The sequence below is a fragment of the Aotus nancymaae genome, unplaced genomic scaffold (genome assembly GCF_030222135.1).
Source record: "Aotus nancymaae isolate 86718 unplaced genomic scaffold, 86718_ANA_hifiasm-v0.15.2.pri h1tg000008l, whole genome shotgun sequence".
Taxonomy (NCBI): domain Eukaryota; kingdom Metazoa; phylum Chordata; class Mammalia; order Primates; family Aotidae; genus Aotus; species Aotus nancymaae.
The window spans coordinates 23,141,469-23,163,677 of NW_026988419.1; positions in this window are offsets into that span (position 1 = coordinate 23,141,469).

Below are 22,209 nucleotides of genomic sequence, written 5' to 3' on the forward strand. Positions count from 1 at the left end.
TCTGTAGGTTGCTTATTCAGTCTGATAGTTTCTTTTGCTGTGCATTAGCTCTTTAGTTTAATTAGATCCCATTTGCCAATTTTGGCTTTTGTTGCCTTGCTTTTGGTGTTTTAGTCATGAAGCCTTTGCCCATGCCTATGTCTGGAATGGTATTGCCTGGGTTTTCTTCTAGTGTTTTTATGGTTTTAAGTCTTACATTTAAGTCTTTAATCTATCTTGAGTTAATTTTTATATAAAGTGTAATAAAGGGGCCTAGTTTCAGTTTTCTGTATATGGCTAGACAATTTTCCTAACACCATTTATTAAATAGGGAATCCTTTCCCCATTGCTTATTTCTGTCAGGTGTGTCAAAGATCAGATGGTTGTAGGTGTGTGGTATTATTTCTGAAGCCTCTGTTCTGTTCCATTGGTCTATGTATCTGTTTTGGTACCAGTACAATGCTGTTTTGGTTACTATAGCCTTGTAGCAGTTTGAAGTCAGGTAGCATGATGGCTCCAGCTTTCTTCTTTTTGCTTAGGATTGTCTTGGCTATACAGGCTCTTTTATGGTTCCATATGAAACTTAAAGTAGTTTTTTCTAATTGTGTGAAGAAAGTCAATGGTAGCTTGATGAGAATAGCATTGAACCTATAAATTACTTTGGGCAGTATGGCCATTTTCATGATATTGATTCTTCCTATCTATGAGCATGGAATGTTTTTCCATCTGTTTGTGTCATGTCTTATTTCTTTGAGCAGTGGTTTGATGTGAAGACGTCCTTCACATCCCTTATAACTTGTATTCCTAGGTATTTTATTCTATTTGTAGCAATTGTGAATGGGAGTTCACTCATGATTTGACTGTCTAGTAATGGTACATAGGAATGTTTTTGACTTTTGCACATCGATTTTGTATCCTGAGACTTTGCTGAAGTTACTTATCAGCTAAAGGAGATTTTGGGCTGAGACAATGGGGTTTTCTAAATATACAATCATGTCATCTGCAAACAGAGACAATTTAACTTCCTCTCTTCTTATTTGAATATGCGTTATTTCTTTCTCTTGCCTGATTGCCCTGGCCATAATTTCCCATACAATGTTGAATAGGAGTGGTGAGAGAGGGCATCCTTGTTTTGTGCTGGTTTTCAAAGGGAATGCTTCCAGCTTCTGCCCATTCAGTACCATATTGGCTATGTGTTTGTCATAAATAGCTCTTATTTTGAGATATATACCATCAATACCTAGTTTATTGAGAGATTTTAGCATGAAGGGGTGTTGAATTTTATAGAAGGCCTTTTCTGCATCTATTGAGATAATCACCACTGATCCCACAGAAACACAAACTACCATCAGAGAATATTATAAATGACTCTATGCAAATAAACTAGAAAATCTAGAAGAAATGGATAAATTCCTGGACAAACATACCATCCCAAGACTAAACCAGGAGGAAGTCAAATCCCTGAATAGATCAATAACAAGTTCTGAAAATGAGGCAGTAATAAATAGCCCACCAACTAAAAACTCATTTTATGAGGCCAGCATCATCCTGATATCAAAACCTGGCAGAGACACAACAAAACAAGGAAATTTCAGGCCAATATCCCTGATAAACATCGATGTGCAAATCCTCAATAAAATCCTGTTAAACTGAATCCAGCAACACGTCAAAAAGCTTATCCATCATGATCAAGTCAGCTTCATCCCTATGATGCAAGTCTGGTTCAACATACGCAAATCAATAAACATAATCCATCATATAAACAGAACCAATGACAGAAGTGACTATTCTTATATCAGATAAAACAGACTTTAAACCAACAACAGTTAAAAAAAAAAAGGACAAAGAAGGACACTGTGTAATGATAAAGTACTCAACTCAACAAGAAGATTTAACTATCCTAAATATATATGTACCCAATTGGAGCACCAGATCTATAAAACAATTACTTGTAGACCTGAGAAAATACTTAGATAGCCACATGATAATAGTGGGAGACTTTAATACTTCACTGATAGCATTAGACAGATGCAGAAAACAAACAATGAAATTCTGAACTTAAATTCAACCCTTGACCAATGAGAGTTAATAGATATCTACAAAATACTCCATCCAACAACCACAGAATATACATTCTTTGAATCTGCACATGGAACATAAACTAAGATTGACCACATCCTGAGTCATAAAGCAAATCTCAATAAATTCAAGAAAATTGAAATAATAACAAGCATCTTCCTGGACCACAGTGGAACAAACCCAAAATCAGTATGAACTGGAACTCTCAAAACCACACGAATATATGGAAACTAAAAAACTTGCTTCTAAATAACTTTTTAGTAAATTATGAAATTAAGGTATAAATTTAAAAATTCATTGCAACAAATGAAAATAAAGATACAACCTACCAAAACCTCTGGATGCAGCAAAAGTAGTGTTAAGAGGAATAGTTATAGCACTAAATACCTACATCAAGAAGACAGAAAGATCTCAAATTAAAAATCTAACATCACACCCAGAGGAAGTAGAAAAACAAAGATAATCAAAACCCCAAAGCTGGCAGAAGAAAATAAATAATTACAATCATAGCAGAACTTAATGAAATTGAGACCAAAAAACCTATACAAAGCATCAATGAGATGAAAAATTGATGAAAAGATAAACAAATTAATGGATCATTAGCTAGATTAACAAACAAAAAAAGAGAAGATCTAAATAAGCAACTCAGAAATGGCAAAGATCATATTACAACCAATCCCACAGAAATACAAAACATCTTCAGAGACTATTATGAACCCCTATATACACAAAATTAGAAAATCTAGAGGAAATAGATCAATTCTGGGAAACACATAATCTCCCAAGATTTAATTAGTAATAAATGGAAAATGCGAACAGACCAATAAGTTCCAAAGTTGAATTAGTGATTTCAAAAACCTACCAATCAAGAAAAGCTCCTGATCAGATAGATTCACAGCCAAATTCTACAGGATATGCAAAGAGGAAATGGTACCAATCCTACTGAAACTATTCCCAAACTTCAGACAGGATTCTTCTCAAACTCATTCTCTGAAACCAGATCATCCTGGTAAAAAATCTGGTGAAGACACAACACAAAAGAAAACCATAGGCCAATACTCCTGATGAACATAGATTCAAATATTCTGAACAAAATACTAGTAAACTGAATTCAGCAGTACATTAAAAAGTTAATTTACCATGATCAAGTGGGCTTGATTTTGGGGGTGCAAAAATGGTTCAGCATATGCAAATCAATAAATGTGTTTCCTACTCACCATAGCAAAGACATGGAATCAACCTAGTTTCTCATCAATGGTCAATTGTATAATGAAGGTGTGGTACATATACACCATAAAATACTAGGCAGTCATAAAAAAGAACAAAATCATGTTCTTTGCAGCAACATGTAGATAGATAGCTGAAAGCCATTATCCTAAGCAAATCAACCCAGGAAAAGAAAACCAATACTGCATATTCTCATTTACAAGTGGGAGCCAAACACTGGGTACTTATGGACATAAGGATGAAAACAATAGACACTGGGGACTACTGAGGGGAGGGAGGGAGAGGGCAAGGGTTGAAAAACTAACTGTTGGGTACTGTGCTCACTATCTGACTGAGGGAATCATTTGTAACCCAAACCTCATCATAATGCAATATATTCACGTAACACCCTGTACATGTACCCCCGAAACTAAAATAAAAGTTGAAATTATAAAAAAATTTTAATGTGATTCACAACATAAACATAATTAAAAACAAAACCAGCCTAAATGCCCCAATCAAAAGACGCAGACTGGCAAACTGGATAAAAAGCCAAAATCCATCAGTGTGCTGTATCCAGGAAACCCATCTCACATGCAAGGATACACAAAGGCTCAAAATAAAGGGATGGAGGAAGATTTACCAAGCAAACGGAAAGCAAAAAAAAAAGCAGGAGTTGCAATTCTCATCTCTGATAAAATAGACTTTAAAGCAACAAAGATCAAAAGGGACAAAGAAGGACATTACATAATGGTAAAAGGATCAATGCAACAAGAAGAGCTAACGATCCTAAATATATACGCACCTAATACAGGAGCACCCAGATACATAAGGCAAGTTCTTAATGACTTACAAAGAGACTTAGACTCCCACACAATAATAGTGGGAGACTTCCACACACCATTGTCAATATTAGACAGATCAACAAGACAGAAAATTAGCAAGGATATCCAGGACTTGAACTCAGACCTGGAACAAGCAAACCTAATAGACATTTACAGAACCCTCCACCCCAAATCCACAGAATATACATTCTTCTCAGCACCACATCACACCTACTCTAAAATTGACCACATAATTGGAAGTAAATCACTCCTCAGCAAATGCAAAAGAACGGAAACCATAACAAACAGTCTCTCAGACCACAGTGCAATCAAGTTAGAACTCAGAATTCAGAAACCAAACCAGAACCGCACAGCTTCATGGAAACTGAACAACTTTCTCTTGAATGTTGACTGGATAAACAATGAAATGAAGGCAGAAATAAAGATGTTCTTCAAAATCAACGAGAATGAAGACACCACATACCAGAATCTCTGGGACACATTTAATGCAGTCTCTAGAGGAAAATATATAGCAATAAGTGCCCACATGAGAAGAAAGGAGAGATCTAAAATTGACACCCTATCGTCAAAATTGAAAGAGCTAGAGGAGCAAGATCAAAAAAACTCAAAGCCTAGCAGAAGACAAGAAATAACTAAGATCAAAGCAGAATTGAAGGAGATAGAGACACGAAAAACCCTTCAAAAAATCAATAAATCCAGGGGCTGGTTTTTTGAAAAGATCAACAAAATAGACAGACCACTAGCCAGATTAATAAAAAAGAAAAGAGAGAATAACCAAATAGATGCAATAAAAAATGATAAAGGGGATATCACCACAGATTCCACAGAAATTCAAACCATCATCAGAGATTATTACAAACAACTCTATGCACATAAACTAGAAAACCTGGAAGAAATGGATAAATTCCTGGACAGTTGCCTCCTCCCAAGCCTAAACCAGGAAGAACTCGAAACCCTGAATAGACCAATAACAAGGTCTGAAGTCGAGGCAGCAATTAAGAGTCTACCACCCAAAAAAAGCCCAGGTCCAGATGGGTTCACAGCCGAATTCTACCAGACATATAAAGAGGAACTGGTACCATTCCTTCTGAAACTATTCCGAATAATCCAAAAAGAGGGAATCCTTCCCAAATCATTTTATGAGACCAACATTATCCTGATACCAAAACCCGGCAGAGACTCAACAAGAAAAGAAAACTACAGGCCAATATCCACGATGAACATAGATGCAAAAATCTTCAATAAAATACTGGCAAGCCGATTACAACAGCACATCAAAAAGCTTAACCACCATGATCAAGTAGGATTCATCCCAGGGATGCAAGTCTGGTTCAATATACGCAAGTCTATAAATGTAATTCACCACATAAACAGAACCAAAGACAAAAACCACATGATTATCTCAATTGATGCAGAGAATGCCTTCGACAAAATTCAACAGCCCTTTATGCTAAAAACACTCAATAAACTAGGTATCAACGGAACGTATCTCAAAATAATAAAAGCTATTTATGACAAACCAACAGCCAATATCATAATGAATGGGCAAAAACTGGAAGCATGCCCTTTGAAATCTGGCACTAGACAAGGATGCCCTCTCTCATCACTCCTATTCAATATAGTACTGGAAGTTCTAGCCAGACCAATCAGGCAAGAAAAAGAAATAAAGGGTATTCAAATAGGAAAGGAGGAAGTCATATTGTCTCTATTTGCAGATGACATGATTGTATATCTAGAAGACCCCATCATCTCAGCCCAAAATCTCCTGAAACTGATAAGCAACTTCAGCAAAGTCTCAGGATACAAAATCAATGTGCAAAAATCACAAGCAATCCTATACACCAATAACAGACTTAAAGAGAGATAAATCAAGAATGAACTGCCATTCACAATTGCTACAAAGAGAATAAAATACCTAGGAATACAACTAACAAGGAACGTAAAAGACCTCTTCAAGGAGAACTACAAACCACTGCTCAATGAAATAAGAGAGGACACAAACAGATGGAGAAACATTCCATGTTCATGGTTAGGAAGAATCAATATCATGAAAATGGCCATACTGCCCAAAGTAATTTACAGATTCAACACCATCCCCATCAAGCTACCAATGACCTTCTTCACAGAACTAGAAAAAAACACATTAAACTTCATATGGAACCAAAAGAGAGCCCGCATAGCCAACTCAATTCTAAGCAAAAAGAACAAAGCAGGAGGCATCACACTACCAGACATCAAACTATACTATAAGGCTACATAATCAAAACAGCATGGTACTGGTACCAAAACAGAGATATAGCCCAGTGGAACAGAACAGAGGCCTCGGAGGCAACACAACACATCTACAACCATCCGATCTTTGACAAACCTGATAAAAACAAGCAATGGGGAAAGGATTCCTTGTTCAATAAGTGGTGTTGGGAAAACTGGCTAGCCATATGCAGAAAGCAGAAACTGGACCCCTTCCTGACACTTTACACTAAAATTAACTCCAGATGGATTAAAGACTTGAACATAAGACCTAACACCATAAAAACCCTAGAAGAAAACCTAGGCAAAACCATTCAGGACATAGGCATAGGCAAGGACTTCATGACCAAAACACCAAAAGCATTGGCAACAAAAGCCAAAATAGACAAATGGGACCTAATCAAACTCCACAGCTTCTGCACGGCAAAAGAAACAGTCAATAGAGTGTATTGGCAACCAACAGAATGGGAAAAAATTTTTGCAGCTTACCCATCTGATAAAGGACTGATATCCAGAATTTACAACAAACTAAAACAGATTTACAAGAAAAAAACAAACAAGCCCATTCAAAGATGGGCAAAGGATATGAACAGATACTTTACAAAAGAAGACATACATGAGGCCAACAAACATATGAAAAAATGCTCATCATCACTGGTCATCAGAGAAATACAAATCAAAACTACATTGAGATACCATCTCACGCCAGTTAGAATGGCGATCATTAAAAAATCTGGAGACAACAGATGCTGGAGAGGATGTGGAGAAATAGGAACACTTTACACTGGTGGTGGGAGTGTAAATTAGTTCAACCATTGTGGAAGACAGTGTGGCGATTCCTCAAGGACCTAGGAATAGAAATTCCATTTGACCCAGCAATCCCATTACTGGGTATATATCCAAAGAATTATAAATCGTTCTACTATAAGGACACATGCACACGAATGTTCATTGCAGCACAGTTTACAATAGCAAAGACCTGGAACCAACCCAAATGCCCATTGATGATAGACTGGACAGGAAAAATGTGGCACATATACACCACAGAATATTATGCAGCCATCAAAAACGATGAGTTCGCATCCTTCATAGGGACATGGATGAACCTGGAAACCATCATTCTCAGCAAACTGACACAAGAACACAAAATCAAACATCGCATGTTCTCACTCATAGATGGGTGTTGAACAATGGGAACACATGGACACAGGGAGGGTAGCACTATACACTGGGGTCTGTTGGGGGGAAGTGGGGGGGCAGTGGGGGGTGGGGAGTTGGGGAGAGATAGCATGGGGAGAAATGCCACATATAGGTGAAGGGGAGGAAGACAGCAAATCACACTGCCACATATGCACCTATGCAACAATCTTGCATGTTTTTCACATGTACCCCAAAACCTAAAATGCAATAAAAAAAAAAACAAAACAACAACAAAAAAAAACCAGCTCAATAAATGCAGAAACAGCCTTTGATAAGATCTAATATCCCTCATGATAAAAATTCTCAACAAACTAGGCATTAAAGGAATATGCCTCAAAATAATAGGAGCCATCTATGACAGACCCACAGCCAATATTGTACTGAATGGACAAAGTTGGAGGCATTCCCCTCAAGAACTGAAACAAGACAAATATATCTACTCTCACCTCTCCTTTTCAACATAGTACTGGAAGGCCTAACCAGAGTAATCAGGCAAGAGAAGAAATAAATGGCACCCAAATAGAAAAAGAAGAAGTCAGATTATCTCTCTTCACTGATGATATAAGCTTATATCTAAAAAACCCAAAATATCCTGCCAAAAGACTACTAGACCTGATAAACAACTTCAGTGAAGTTACAGCACACAAAAATCAATGTATATAAATCAGTAGTACTTCTACCACCAACAGCCCCTGTGGAAAGTAGTTTGGAGATTTTCAAAGAACTAAAAATACAATTACATTTGACTCAGCAGTCTCATTACTGGCTATATGTCCAAAGAAAAATAAATCATTCTGCTAAAAAGACACTTGCACTCATATTTGTCACAGCAGTACTCACAATAGCAAAGACATGAAATCAACATAGGGACCCATCAATGGTGCATTGGACAAAGCAAATGTGGTACAAATACACCATGGAATACTACATAGTCATAAAAAAATGAAATTTCCTTTGCAGCAACATGAAGGCAGCTGGAGGCCATTATCTTTAGTGAATTAATGCAGCAACAAAAAACCAAATCATGTTATCACTTATAAATGGGAACTAAACATTGAATATGCACAGATATAAAGATAGAAATCATATACAGTGAGGACTCCAAAGGGAAGGTTGAAAAACTCTCTGTTGGGTACTATGTTTGCTATTTGGGTGACAAGATCAATAGAAGCCCAAACCTCATCATTATGCCATGTAATAAACCTGCACATTCACCACATGAATCTAAAATTTTTTTTAATGATAAGAGAAACTTTAGAAACTATGCAAATACATGGAAATCAAATCACATTATGCTCCTGAATAACCATTATTGGGTCAAAAAAGAAATTAAAAAGGAAAAATAAAGCTAATGAAATAAAAATACAACATACCAAAATCTATGAGATACAGCAAAAGCAGTACTATGAGAAAAGCTTACAATGATAAATACCCACATAAAAAAATAGAGTTAAAATAAAGAATACAATAATGCACCTCAGGTAACTAGAAAAACAAGAACAAACCAAACCAAAATTAGTAGAAGAAAAAAATAATAATAAAGACCAGAGCCAAAATAAATAAGATACAGCAAAAAACAAAGGATTAATGGAACAAAAGTTTATTATTTTGAACAAATAAAAAATTAATTACTTGCTATACTAATGAAGAAAAAAGCAAAAACACACAAAACAGAAATGAAAAAGGTATTACACCTAGTACCACACAAATACAATAGATAAGAGACTATTTGAACAACTACACATAAACTGGAAAACCTACAAGAGACAGATAAATTGCTAGACACGTACCACCTACCAAGATTGAATTTAAAAAAAATAGCCTGAACAGACCAATAACAAAGAATGACATCAAAGCAGTAATTAAAAGTCCTCCAACAAATAAAAGTCCAGGTCCAGCTCTGGCTTCACTGCTAAATTCTACGAAACTTTCAAAGAAAAACTAACACCAATTCTTCTCAAACTATTCCAAATATTGGAGAGGAAAGAATTCTTTCTAACTCATTCTACAAGACCAGAATTACCCTCAGACCAAAATCAGATAAGAATGCAAAAACAACAATAACAACATCAACAACAAACTGTGGACTAATAATCCTGATGAACATAGATTTAAAATGCAAAAATCCTCAACAAAATGCTAGCAAGGGAAATCCAGCAGCACATCAAAAAATAATACACCATGATCAAGTGGTATTTATCCCAGTGATTCATGAATGGTTCAACATATTCAAATCAATGAATATGACACCTCACATGAACAGAATAAAGAATAAAAACTATACAATCATTTCAATGAATGCAGAATGCAGAGAAACTATTTGATAAATTTTAACATCCCTTCATGGTAAAAACCTCAACAAAGCAGGCATAGTAGGAATGTACCTCAACATAATGGAAGGCATATATGACAAACTCACAGCAAAGATCATATTGAATGAAGAAAAGCTGAAACCCTTCCCTCTAACAACTAGAGTAAGACAAGGATGCCCACTTTCACCACTCCTGTTCAACATAGTACTAGAAATCCTAGATCAGGCAAGAGAAAGAAATAAAGACTATCCAGATTGGAAAGAGGGAGCCAAATTGTCTCTCTTTGCCAATAATATAATTTTATGTCCAGCAAAACCTAAAGACTTCACCAAAAACGTTTTAGACCTGATAAATTAACTACTTGCTATACTAACCAATCAGATAAGAATGCAAAAACCACCACCAAAAAAACCATAGACTAATAACCTAATACTGATCTGATTTTGTATCATCTGACACAAAATCAATATCCAAAAATCAGTAGCTGGTGTGGTGTGGTGGCTCACACCTGTAATCCCAGCACTTCGAGAGGCCAAGGCGGGAGGATCACCTGAGGTTGGGAGTTCAAGACCAGCTTAACTAACATGGAGAAACCTCATCACTACTAAAAATACAAAATTAGCCAGATGTGGTGGTGTATGCCTGTAATTCCAGCTACTCGGGAGGCTGAGGTAGGAGAGTCGCTTAAACCCGGGAGGCAGAGGTTGCGGTGAGCAGAGATTGCACCACTGCACTCCAGCCTGAGCAATAAGAGCTAACCTCCATCTAAAAAAAAAAAAAAAAAAGTAGCATTATTGTATGCACCAATAATGAAGTAGCTGAGAAAGAAATTAAGAAGGCAATACCACTTATATTAGCTACAAGAAGATAATGAAATACCAGGAATAAATTTAACTAACAAGGTAAAAGAACTGTAGAAGAAAAACTATAAAGTACTGGTGAAAGAAATTGAAGAGGACACAAAAAAGTGGAAATACATCTCATGCTCATAGATTAGAAGAATTAATATTATTTAAATGGCCAGTCTGCCCAAAGCAATCTACAGTTTCAATGGAATCCCTATCAAAATACCAATGTCATTTTTCACAGAATTAGAAAAAACAATCCTAAAATTTTCATGGAATCAAATAAGAGCCCAAAAAGCTAAAGCAACACAAGCAAAAAGAACAAAGCTAAAGGCATCACATTACCTGATTTCAATATATATATATCAAGGCTATAACTAAAACACTATAGTATTAGTATAAAAACAGTTACATATATTAATGGAATAGAATGGAGAATCCAGGCCAGGCACAGTGGCTCACATCTGTAATCCCAGAATTTTGTGGGGTTGAGGAGGGCAGATCACTCAAGGTCAGGGGTTTGAGCCCAGTCTGGCCAACATGGCAAAAAATCTTCTCTACTAAAAATACAAAACATTAGCCAGGCATGGTGGCACGCACCTGTAATCCCGGCTACTCACGAGGATGAGGAAGGAGAATCACTTAAACCTGGAAGATGAAGGTTGCAGTGAACCGAGATCTGCCTCTGCACTCCAGCCTGGGTAACAGAGCAAGACTCTGTCCCAGAAAAAAAAAAAAAAAAAGAATAGAGAATCCAGAAATAAATCCATGTATTTATAGCCAACTAATTTTTGACAAAGTTTCCAAGAACATACATTAGGGAATTGCCAGTATCTTCAATTAATGGTGATGGGAAATTTGGATATCTACATGCAGAAGAATATAGATATCTTCTATAGTCTGGACCCCTATCTGCACTACATACAAATATTGACTCAAGGTAGATTAGACTTAAACATAATACTTAAAACTATAAAACTACTAGAAGAAAACATAGGGAAAACTCTTCAGTACATTGGTCTGGGCAAAGATTTTACAGTTAAGACCTCAAAACCACAGGCAACAAAAATGAAAATAGACAAATGGTACCACATTAAACTAAAAAGCTTCTGCACATAAAAAGAAACAACCAAGAGAGTGAAGAGACAGTCTGTTAAATGGGAGAAAATATTTGTAAGCTATTCATCCAACAAAGCATTAATATCCAGAATTTACAAGAAACTCAACTCAACAACCAAAAAAACCCCACAAATAACTATATTAAAAAGTGAGCAAAGGACAAGAACAGGTATTTCTGAAAATAAGGCATATAAATGTCCATATACAAATAGTATATGGAAAAATACTCAACATCACTATGCATCAGGGAAATGCAAATGGAAACCACAATGAGATATCATCTTACTCCAGTTAGAATAGCTGTCATTCCCAGCACTTTGGGAGGCTGATGGGGGTGGATCACCTGAGGTCAGGAGTTTGAGACCAGCCTGACCAACGTGGAGAAACCCCGTCTCTACTAAAAATACAAAATTAGCCAGGTGTGATGGTGCATGCCTGTAATTCCAGGTACTCAGGAGGCTGAGGCAGGAGAATCGCTTGAACCCAGGAGGCAGAGGTTGCAGTGAGCTGAGGTCACGCCATTGCACTTCAGCCTGGGCAACAAGAGCAAAACTCCATCTCAAAAATAAAAATAAAAATAAGACAAAAATATCAGATTGCTGGTGAGAATGCAGAGAAAAGGAAATGCTTATACACTGTTGATGGGAATGTAAATTAGTACAACCACTATGACAAAGAGTATGATGATTTCCTTAAAAATTAAAAATAGAACTACCATACAATCCAGGAATCTTACTTCTGAGTATTTATCCAAAGGAAAAATAAATCAGTACATGAGTATTTTCACTTGCATGTTTATCTCAGCACTAGTCACAATAGCAATAGCACAATAGCACTATCTAAGCATCCATTTGTCTGTTAATAGGCACTTAGGTTGGGATCAGTACAGTAAATAATATAACCATGAGCACTGTCCTATGGAATTTATATTCTAAGTGAGATGGACAATAATCATTAAATGATTCAAATTATTATAATCTATGAGTCCACCAGATGAAGAATTACAATATGGAATGAGAGGAGTAGAACCTACTTCAGCTAGTGTGACAGGTAAGAACCCTCTGAAGAGAGGACCTACTTCTAAGGTAAGACTTGAAAGACATTCATTGAAAGAAAGATTAAAAGAACAATTTAGGAAGAAAGAACAGACTATCATACCAAAGAATGAACTGAAGAAGGCCAGAATGACTGTAGTCCAGTATGTGAGGGGGAGAGTGCCATGAGATGTTGTGGGAGCTAATCCATTTTTTTCATCAATATTCTAGGAAACATAAATTACTGGGAGAGGACACACTATAAAAACAACTCTACTCACACCAGTCTGCTTTAGATACACCTTCTCCTTTGCACCTAGAGAAATACTTACAATTTGAGAGGAAAAAAAAAAATGGAATCAGATCAAGCATCAGACACGAGGACTCACAACCTGTGGGTTTCTCATCCTCCATGCTCCAACAAGAAGGTATTTCTCCCTTTGCCAAGATATCTGAAATTTCCAGACTTGCAATATTAATACACAGCCCTGTACATGGTCTTATATACCTATGATGACAGAGCCCAGTCATGAAGCTAGAGAAATGCACAAGAATACAAAGAATATGTATACATCTAAAAAGACTAAATCTGAGGGAAAGCCTAAGGTATATTGGATTTAACCATTATTGGAGACATAAAAAGGTTTAGTCAGAAAGTTTCTGGCACTTCTTAAGGAATTATGTGACAGCTTTAGAGTTTAAAGACCATGTTTCTTGAGCGTTCAGACTTAAAATTCTGTCTTTGTGTAAGACCTTTCAGACTCTGTTTGCTGAAGAAAGAGACTGAAATGTAAGACCTAGAAGTCATATTGTAATGTTGCAGGCTAGCCAGGTGTTGAGGGACCCCTTGCTATTTGCCCTTTCCAACCCCAAATTCATTCTTGCTTCTAGGAGATTATTGAAATGGGACTTGTGAGATATATAGTCTCTTTCAACAAACAGCAATATAATTCTTCCTTTACACATTCCAGGGAAGAAAAAAAAAAAACAACTTTCCCGTTGGTACACAGGCTGTGGTGCACTGAAACTACCTGAATCCTAACTGCCAAACTGGCACCAGGGAGGATTTTAATATATGCAGTACGAGTGTGTCAAAAGCAGCATCTTATGAGAGATTTAATCTGTTCGTTTGAAAGAGTGAGGCACAAATGGTCCCATGGGTCCCACTTCCAGGGCCGACAACGTTTTCACACTTGATGAGAATCAATATGCGTGCTTGGTCTTGACTACAAATATTTCATTAGAAACTGAGAAAAGGGCCCCTGCTACCCCATTTTGCTTTCTTCCCAGCTTTACTAGTCCCAATTTCCTCCACATCAGAAATGCCTATCACATTTGATATAAAAAAATGTAACCAGCAAATTAAAAAGCTAGAGACCTCAAGTTGAAATTAATAATTACAGGGAAACAGGTGTCTCACATTTTAAAAAATCCTAGCACTGCTTTACAGCAGCACAAAGGCACCTTTGTGCTGTTTTCTCCTCTACCAGAACTGCTCCAAACACAAGGACTGAGGTGGCCAGTCCCTCAAGAATGCCTAACGTGCCATAGGGTGGCCTCCTGGAGACATGAATACTCTCTTGGACCCGAATTAGAAAACCTTGACCAGGACAAGTAGAAGCAAATGCACTATCAGCCATGGGCTATTCTTGTCCCTGCAGTTGTTGCCCATCTTCAAAATGGAGACAGCCAGACTCATGCTGTCTGAAGCCCCTAAGACAGGCTTGACACAGGATCCCTCTGTCTTTTTTATCCCACCCAAGTCATTCATTTTATTTTGGAGGGCATTTACTTTGGAGGGCAGTATTATTTCTTCTCCCAATCAAACTTTTTATTAAAGCATAACATACATTTGGAAAAATGAAGAAATCTTAAGTGTACAACTTGATAAATTATCACAAAGTGAACAAATTCATGTAACCACCAGTTCCTTCACTACCCCACCCTCCTCTCCACTATCATCCTGTCTTCAAATACCATCAGTTACTTTGTCTTGGTCTTGAACTTTAAATAAATAGAACCATAACTCAACACTATGTGAGACTAATCCATCTTATTACATGTACCTGTAGTTAGTTCATTCTTATTGTTGTTTAGTGTTCCATTATGCAAATATATGGTATTTTATCCATATTACTGTTAATGGGCATTTGGGTTTCCAGTTTTGTGCACTTATGAATATTATTGCTAAGGATGTTTATGTACTTTCTTTTTTTTTCTTTTTTTGGAGAGTCTTGGTCTTGTCGCCCAGGCTGGAGTGCAATGGTGTGATCTCAGCTCACTGTAACCTCCGCCTTCTGGGTTCATGCAAGTCTCCTGCCTCAGTCTCCCAAGTAGCTGGGATTACAGATGCCAACCACTACACCTGGCTAAATTTTTATATTTTTAGTAGAGACAGGGTTTCACCATGGTGACCAGGTTGGTCTTGAACTCCTGACCTCAGGTGATTCACCCTCCTTGTCCCCTCAAAGTGTTGGGATTACAGTCATGAGCCACCACACCCAGCCCATGTACATCTTTATGCATATACACACACATTTGTGTGGGGCATATGCCTATGAGCGAAATTGTTGGCTTTTAAGATATGCACATATTGAGTATTTATTCTTGGCCTTTTTGTCCTGGACAAAAGGACAGTGCTTTTCATTTTATCTCCCAGAAAAATATCAGCTGTCAAAATCTCTTTTGCCAATTTGTTCTTGGAACTATGTGAAGTACTATAGAATAATGGTGAGTTAATGGGCAGTCATTGCCCTCAGACATTTATACTCTCAACTCCTTCTTAGGAGGAAATCAAGAAGGATTTCTGATCAATAGTCTGACCATTTGGTTACTGTTTTCTTATTGCCACAGCCCCTTTTCTTGAGGTAGTCTCTGCATCATGTGCCCTTCCTTGACATTATCTGGGATTTTCTGTCCCTTTCATACTCCCCCATTCTTGCCAGAATCACATACTACAGCATCAGAATTACCCAATGAAGCAATCTCTTAGCAATTTTAATCACTATAAATGTCCTTCCTTGAGAAACCCTACACCCCCACCTCCAAGGGAAGCAGCATGTTAACCATGTAAAGAATCACGCTGACTCAATTTTTACATGACTTACTATCTCCTTCATACAACAAGATTCCTGAGCACTGGTTCCAGCTTGGCCCTGGATGTGTCATGACCTCTAACAAGGTAACTCTGAGACCAAAAGAAGAAAAAATACCAGTCTTCACTTACACACGGATTGGATTTATTAAGTGTTAAAGAAACAATACAAGTTAAAAACTTAGTGATGAGAGGAGTGTAAACATTTAAAAAATCATCTTTATTATCCAGTCCCAGTCCTTTATAATCTTGCACTTAAACACCCATCTATTCTTAAAAGGAAACAGTTAACATTTCAGAACACTTTTGGAGTACCTTATAATCCCCAGTTAGAAAGCTATTTATTTTTAACTGAAAATTCACTTACTCATCCCTGTTGGTCTCATATAAAGAACAGCTGATGACTCTTAATAGTGACATTTTACATAATTAAAATTGATTTTAAGCCATCTTTTTTCTTTCTTCAACTAAATACTCCCAAAGCCGTTAACTTTTCAGAATGGGTTCTAATAGTCAATTTTGATCATCCTCATTCTTCTCTTCTAGCTATTCAAATATTCAAATTCTTTCTCTTGCTCAGATTTTGGGGCTTCAAACTGTCTTGAATCATTTAGTTATATCTGGCAACACCAAAATCCATAACATCCTTTTCTTCATTTATTCATCCATTCCATTAAAAAATTATTTTGAGCTGACTATGAGTTGGGATCTGGGGATTCACGGAGAACCAGAGAGATGAGTCTCTGATCTAATAAAGCTCACTTCCTAAATATATTAGAAAAAAATCAATTAAAAATTATAAAGTCCATGAGAATAATAAAAACAGATGTTGGGCTAAGTAATAACTGGAGTAGGGGTTAATTAATATAGAATGATTTGGTTAGGTCTTTTAGAGAAGGTAACCTTTGGATTAAAATAGAAATGATCTTAGGTAGTAGCCATGAAAGAGTATACAGAAAAAGTCTTCTGAGAAAATGGTATAGCAACATCATGCCCTGAGGAGAGAAGGTCAGAATGGCCAGAATATGACCAACAAAGTGGAGAAAACTCTGAGAGTTTAGGGAGACAGGTGGGGGACTAGATCAAATCTGGCCTTGTTGGCCATTGTCAGGAGTTCATCTTTTCAATTCCAAATGTGATGATTCCATTAATGAAAAATGACATGTGTATATAAAAATTTCTCAGATAAGCGCTAGGCTAATGATCACTTAGTTATTGTGCAGTCTTCCAATTTGTGATTTCCAGTACACTCAAGATCTCCCTGCCATTGGCATTGCTAACATTCAGTAATTCTTTTGCTTCTTTGAGGCCCTCCACTTCGGAGACATAACCTTCAATTGGATCTTTTTTTAACAAGGAAAAATTTAATTCTACTACAACTGAATAGCTGAGGTGCGATCCTTGTTGTTTTTCACATGTCATTATCCTTCCCATAGTCATTAGGAAGCAATAGGGTTTGGATTTCATTAAAATTGTGTTCTCCTTCTGTTTTTGACACTTTTTTTGTTAATTGTTTTATGGGTGTTTTTGTTTGTTTTTTTGAGACAGGGTCTCACTCTGTTGCCCAGGCTAGAATGCAGTGGCATAATCATGGCTCAGTGCAGCCTCCAACTCCTGGGCTCAAGCAATCCTCTTGCCTCAGCCTCCCTTCAAGTGGCTGGGACTACAGGTGTACACACCATGGCTGGCTTGTTTTTAACACTTTTACTGTGGGTAACTAGCATGTAGCTTTACCTCTGAGTCTTTTTATCCATAAAGTGGAAATGATAATACCTACTTCAGAATTGTTGTGGGGATTAAAGGAGATGGAGTATGTTAACCCTCAACAGATGGCCACTAATAATATACTTTTCAAAAAGCAAAAATCATAGAACTTTGCATTAAAAATGAGATGCTGGACCTTACCCTATCCAAAGCTTCTCTGAAGCAAACATAATTGTCAGTACTCATGCAGCTAGATAGAAGTAAACCAGATCTCACTAAATCAATATTCTAATAGAAGAATAATTCAACCACCTACTATTTGCTTTAGCTTTGAGGTTGGGCTTTATGAATTCCATAATTATTCCCTGAATCAATCACAAATGCAGTCTGATTCTTGATGAGGCAAGTTGAAATTGGAAAAATGTGTGGTTTAATAAATGCTACTTATTAGGGCTTGGGAGATTCAGAACCATGAACTCTACTTTTTACTCAATTTGTTAAAAGGGAAAAAGTCAGTAAGAAAATGTGGTTTCTATACAGATCTCATCCACAAAATGTGGATTGTGATTTGTAGCCAGCTCAGGGGAGGAAATAAACCTTAGTTGACAGAAGAACTTTGGTAAGGAAAGTATTGGGCATAGTGGATGTGTCAACTTAGGGCCAAAATCTAGAGGAGGAACTGTGGTGCCATTAAATAATGTGAAAGCCACTTACCTCAAGTGCTTACTACTGGAAAGTTTTCAAGTAGTTATCATACACACATGAAGTGATTTATGTAAATGTAAGGGGAATAAATCCTGAGTCTTAATTGAGAGTTTAACAAGTTGGCTTTTACATATGGTTGTGCTTATATCTAATCTTTACTGTTGGGATTTTAACTTTTTATTTTATTATTTATTTATTGTATAAGCAAAGTGTAGTCAGAGAAGAAAAATAAAAATATAGATTAGCAAATAAAATTAACTCATAATCCTACCACTTGGAAATAACTTTTAACACAAGCATGCACACACACGTTAATCCACACACCTAAATTAATTCTTCTTCCTCTCTATGCCAAAGGGGATTAATATAAGCTTTTAAACTTAATATAGTACCTCATTATATCAAAAAATATTCATAAAAATGAAAATTACATTTCATACTACAAACTTCAAATGTTCACAATTATTGTGCCAAGTATTTAATTACCCAACAATCCCTTTTCTTCAGGAATGTATAAAGGCCTTATGACAATAAATTCAATTCTAATTCAACAAGACGTTATTAAACACTTTTAATTGTTCCAATATTTGAGAAAATATAAAGTGTCTATGTTTTTAAGGAATTATTCTTGTACAGAGCACACAAAAATTTCAACTTTGGCAAAGTGATTGATAGGAAGCAAGAAATGCACATTGACTTTCTGATCAATGTTCCTCTTCAGTGTTTTCATTACAAAGTGACAACATTTCCTAACTCCTCCTTCTTCATAAAAGTAGTATAAAAGCAGAAAAATGTCATTATGTACTTTATTCTCTCAATAGCTGTCACCTACTTGCTATTCCAGTCCTCTGGATAGATGGTATTTCTACTATAGTTTGCAGACACAAAAGATGAATTTTTAAATTTCATATATAAAGAGAGAGATCAATCTTTTTGTGAGGTGTCAAGAAGGACAATTTATGCAGCCATTTTTGATCTACTTTGTAATTTTATAGTCTTTCACATTTTTTTTCTAACTTGGTTTAATATCTCCTTAATACTATAAGGTACCTTGTACACTGCTGCTGCTTTTGCTTTGAATTCTCTTCCCTTCTCCCTTCATCTATAAACTCTTCTCTTCCTGTGGTTCCCAACCCAATTATCCTTTCCTTAAGGAGGCCTTTGCTGATGCCTACAAGTCAATTTTTCCAGCTCCCATGTTTGCATATTCCCAGTTTATATCCTCTTTCAAATATCTGTTTTCTAAGAAAACAAGAACCAAATTCATCTTGTTCAATCTAATGCCTAGCATATAATAGGTGAGAAATATGTGTGGAATGAGTAAATGTCTGTGGTTGCCTGGTCAGTGAAATGAAGGAGAAATACTGGTTTCTCTCATTTCCCAGGCCCAACATTTCCAAATAGAAAATAATTATTTTATACATTAGCCAAAAGAACCTAAAAACCTATACCATCATACAAGAAACAGATTAATAAATATTAAAGCCTGACTATGTGGCAAAAGAAACATAACAGATTAGAGATAGACTATAGTAGACCACTTTTAGTAATGAATTTTTTTCCTTTTGCCATTCCCTGAACTTTGGTATCTAAAAAAACTTACACAGCAAATGGTACAGTTAAGTATGAGGAATACTTGGAAGATCCAGACACAGAGCATGTCAGCTGTCACCAAGAACATGAATCCTCACCTGTTGTCCTTTTTTCTCCTTACAAGTAAGTCCTGTCACACAGAACTATAAAAAGGAGGGGGTATGTCAAGAGAAATTTCATTTTGTTCTGATTATCAAATTAAATTACTCAGGATCAACTTCAAAACACCTCTAAATTTGTTCTCCACGTGTAATTTCTGTGTAACTAATAGTGCCTAAGTGATACATATGCATTGTGCCTAATAGGATCAGTCATTTTTAAAAGACCTCATTGCTATAAATTGTAAATATTTTCAGACTTTTCTTCTATAATACACTTGACCCAAAACACAAAGAATGCTGACTAAGTAGGAATGAGATCTTACACCTCTTTCTATGAGGTTGCAGATTTTACACTTTTTCAAAATTTTAGTTCTTGGTTGGTTTTTCTAAAATAAACTTTTTATTTTAGAATACTTTTAGATTTAAGAAAAAAGTTGAAAAGAGAGTTCCTAAGTATTCCACACCAAGTTTCCTCTGTTGTTAACATCTTACAGTATATGGTATATTGTCATAGCTAATGAGCCAATATTGAAACATTATTATTAGCAAAAGTCCATGTTTTATTCAGATTTCCTTAGTTTCTACCTAATGTCCCCTCTTTTCAGGATTCCATATAGGACACTACAGTACATTTACTCATGATGTTTTCTTAGGCTTTTCAAGGCAGTAAAAGTTTCTCAAATAGTTCTTATTTTGATAACATGACAATTTTAAGATGTTCTTGTCAAAAATTTTGTCGAATATTCCCACAGTTTGGTTTTAATGGGTGCTTTTCCTCATGATTAGACTGGGGTATGGGTTTTTGGTAGTCAAAGACTACCTCAACCACATGGTCAAGGTTAACATCAAAAGTAATGTCATGCTATGCTAAGAGCAGGTACCCTTGATGTGATAAGAATGGTACCTTGTCTTTGTGATTTTTACTTTCCAAGAAAAAGATTTTATACCAACATATTTTCCTCTGTACATTCATAAATCAATAATATATATAGTTAATAACACAAAAGGATTTAGGTATATAATAGAATCAGACAATTTCCCTTCTTATTACGAAATACAGTGTTCCTATTTCAAATCTGGGGTATTTGAGTTTTTTCAGACCAAGATTATTGATTTTTGGTGACAGTACTAATGTAAAACATATGTTGAGTGTGTGGGTTAAACATATGAATTCATGTATTTTATATTGTTTTAATTTCTTTTGTGAATTCAAGGAAGACCAAAATATTTTTGCCCAGAACACATAAAGCTCCTTTATCTGTTAACCTTGTCATAAATTTTAAGGCATTTGTGCATATGAAACAAAGTATTGATACAAACTACAAGTTAAAGCAAGATATCTATCTCTCAGCAATTGCAGAAAATGCCAATCTATCTTTTAATGATCCAAAGGAAAACTGGTGGACAAATTTCTGCTATTTATGAAAGTATTTCTGTTATAAGCATAGCATTATTTTTAAAAATCTAGTCTAATTATTTAAATGAGACAATATTCTAGGTAAACTATGTTCAGATTCTCCTGACTGTCTTGTATGTAAAAAATGATATCAGCAGCTAAATTTAGGCAATGATTGAGTCCTTGGATTGGGGCAACAAGGGAGGGAGCTAACCAAAATGTTTTTTCTGTAATTTTTCTGAATTACATAAAGTAATTCAGATCATGCCATCATGTGAAATAAGAGACTGATTAACTGTGGGTTGATTGTAACTTAGGTGAATTATTTCTGATCTGAGAGTCTTAATCTTGCTTAATTGTAATATATGGACATTAATAGTGACCTTCTCCAAGTTGGTGAAAGCTTTTATATCAGACCCAAGAGGGTGTCTAATGAATCTGTATCTTTAATCACAACTATATTTAACAATTAGAATATATAATATGTATATTTACACATATATTTGTATACATGTATGGATGTGCATATATATATGTATATTTATATACACACACACATACATTAAATGTATATATATCCTTTATATATAATGTATAAATGTGCTCTTTTAAAATCCCAAACTATTTTTTTTAAAGTAGTTAATAACTACTTATTAAATATCTCACAAGTTAAAACAACAGAAATGAGAGTGGTACTGAGCAGTAACTGATACTGTAACCCCTTCTCTGGGCAGAATTAACCACATA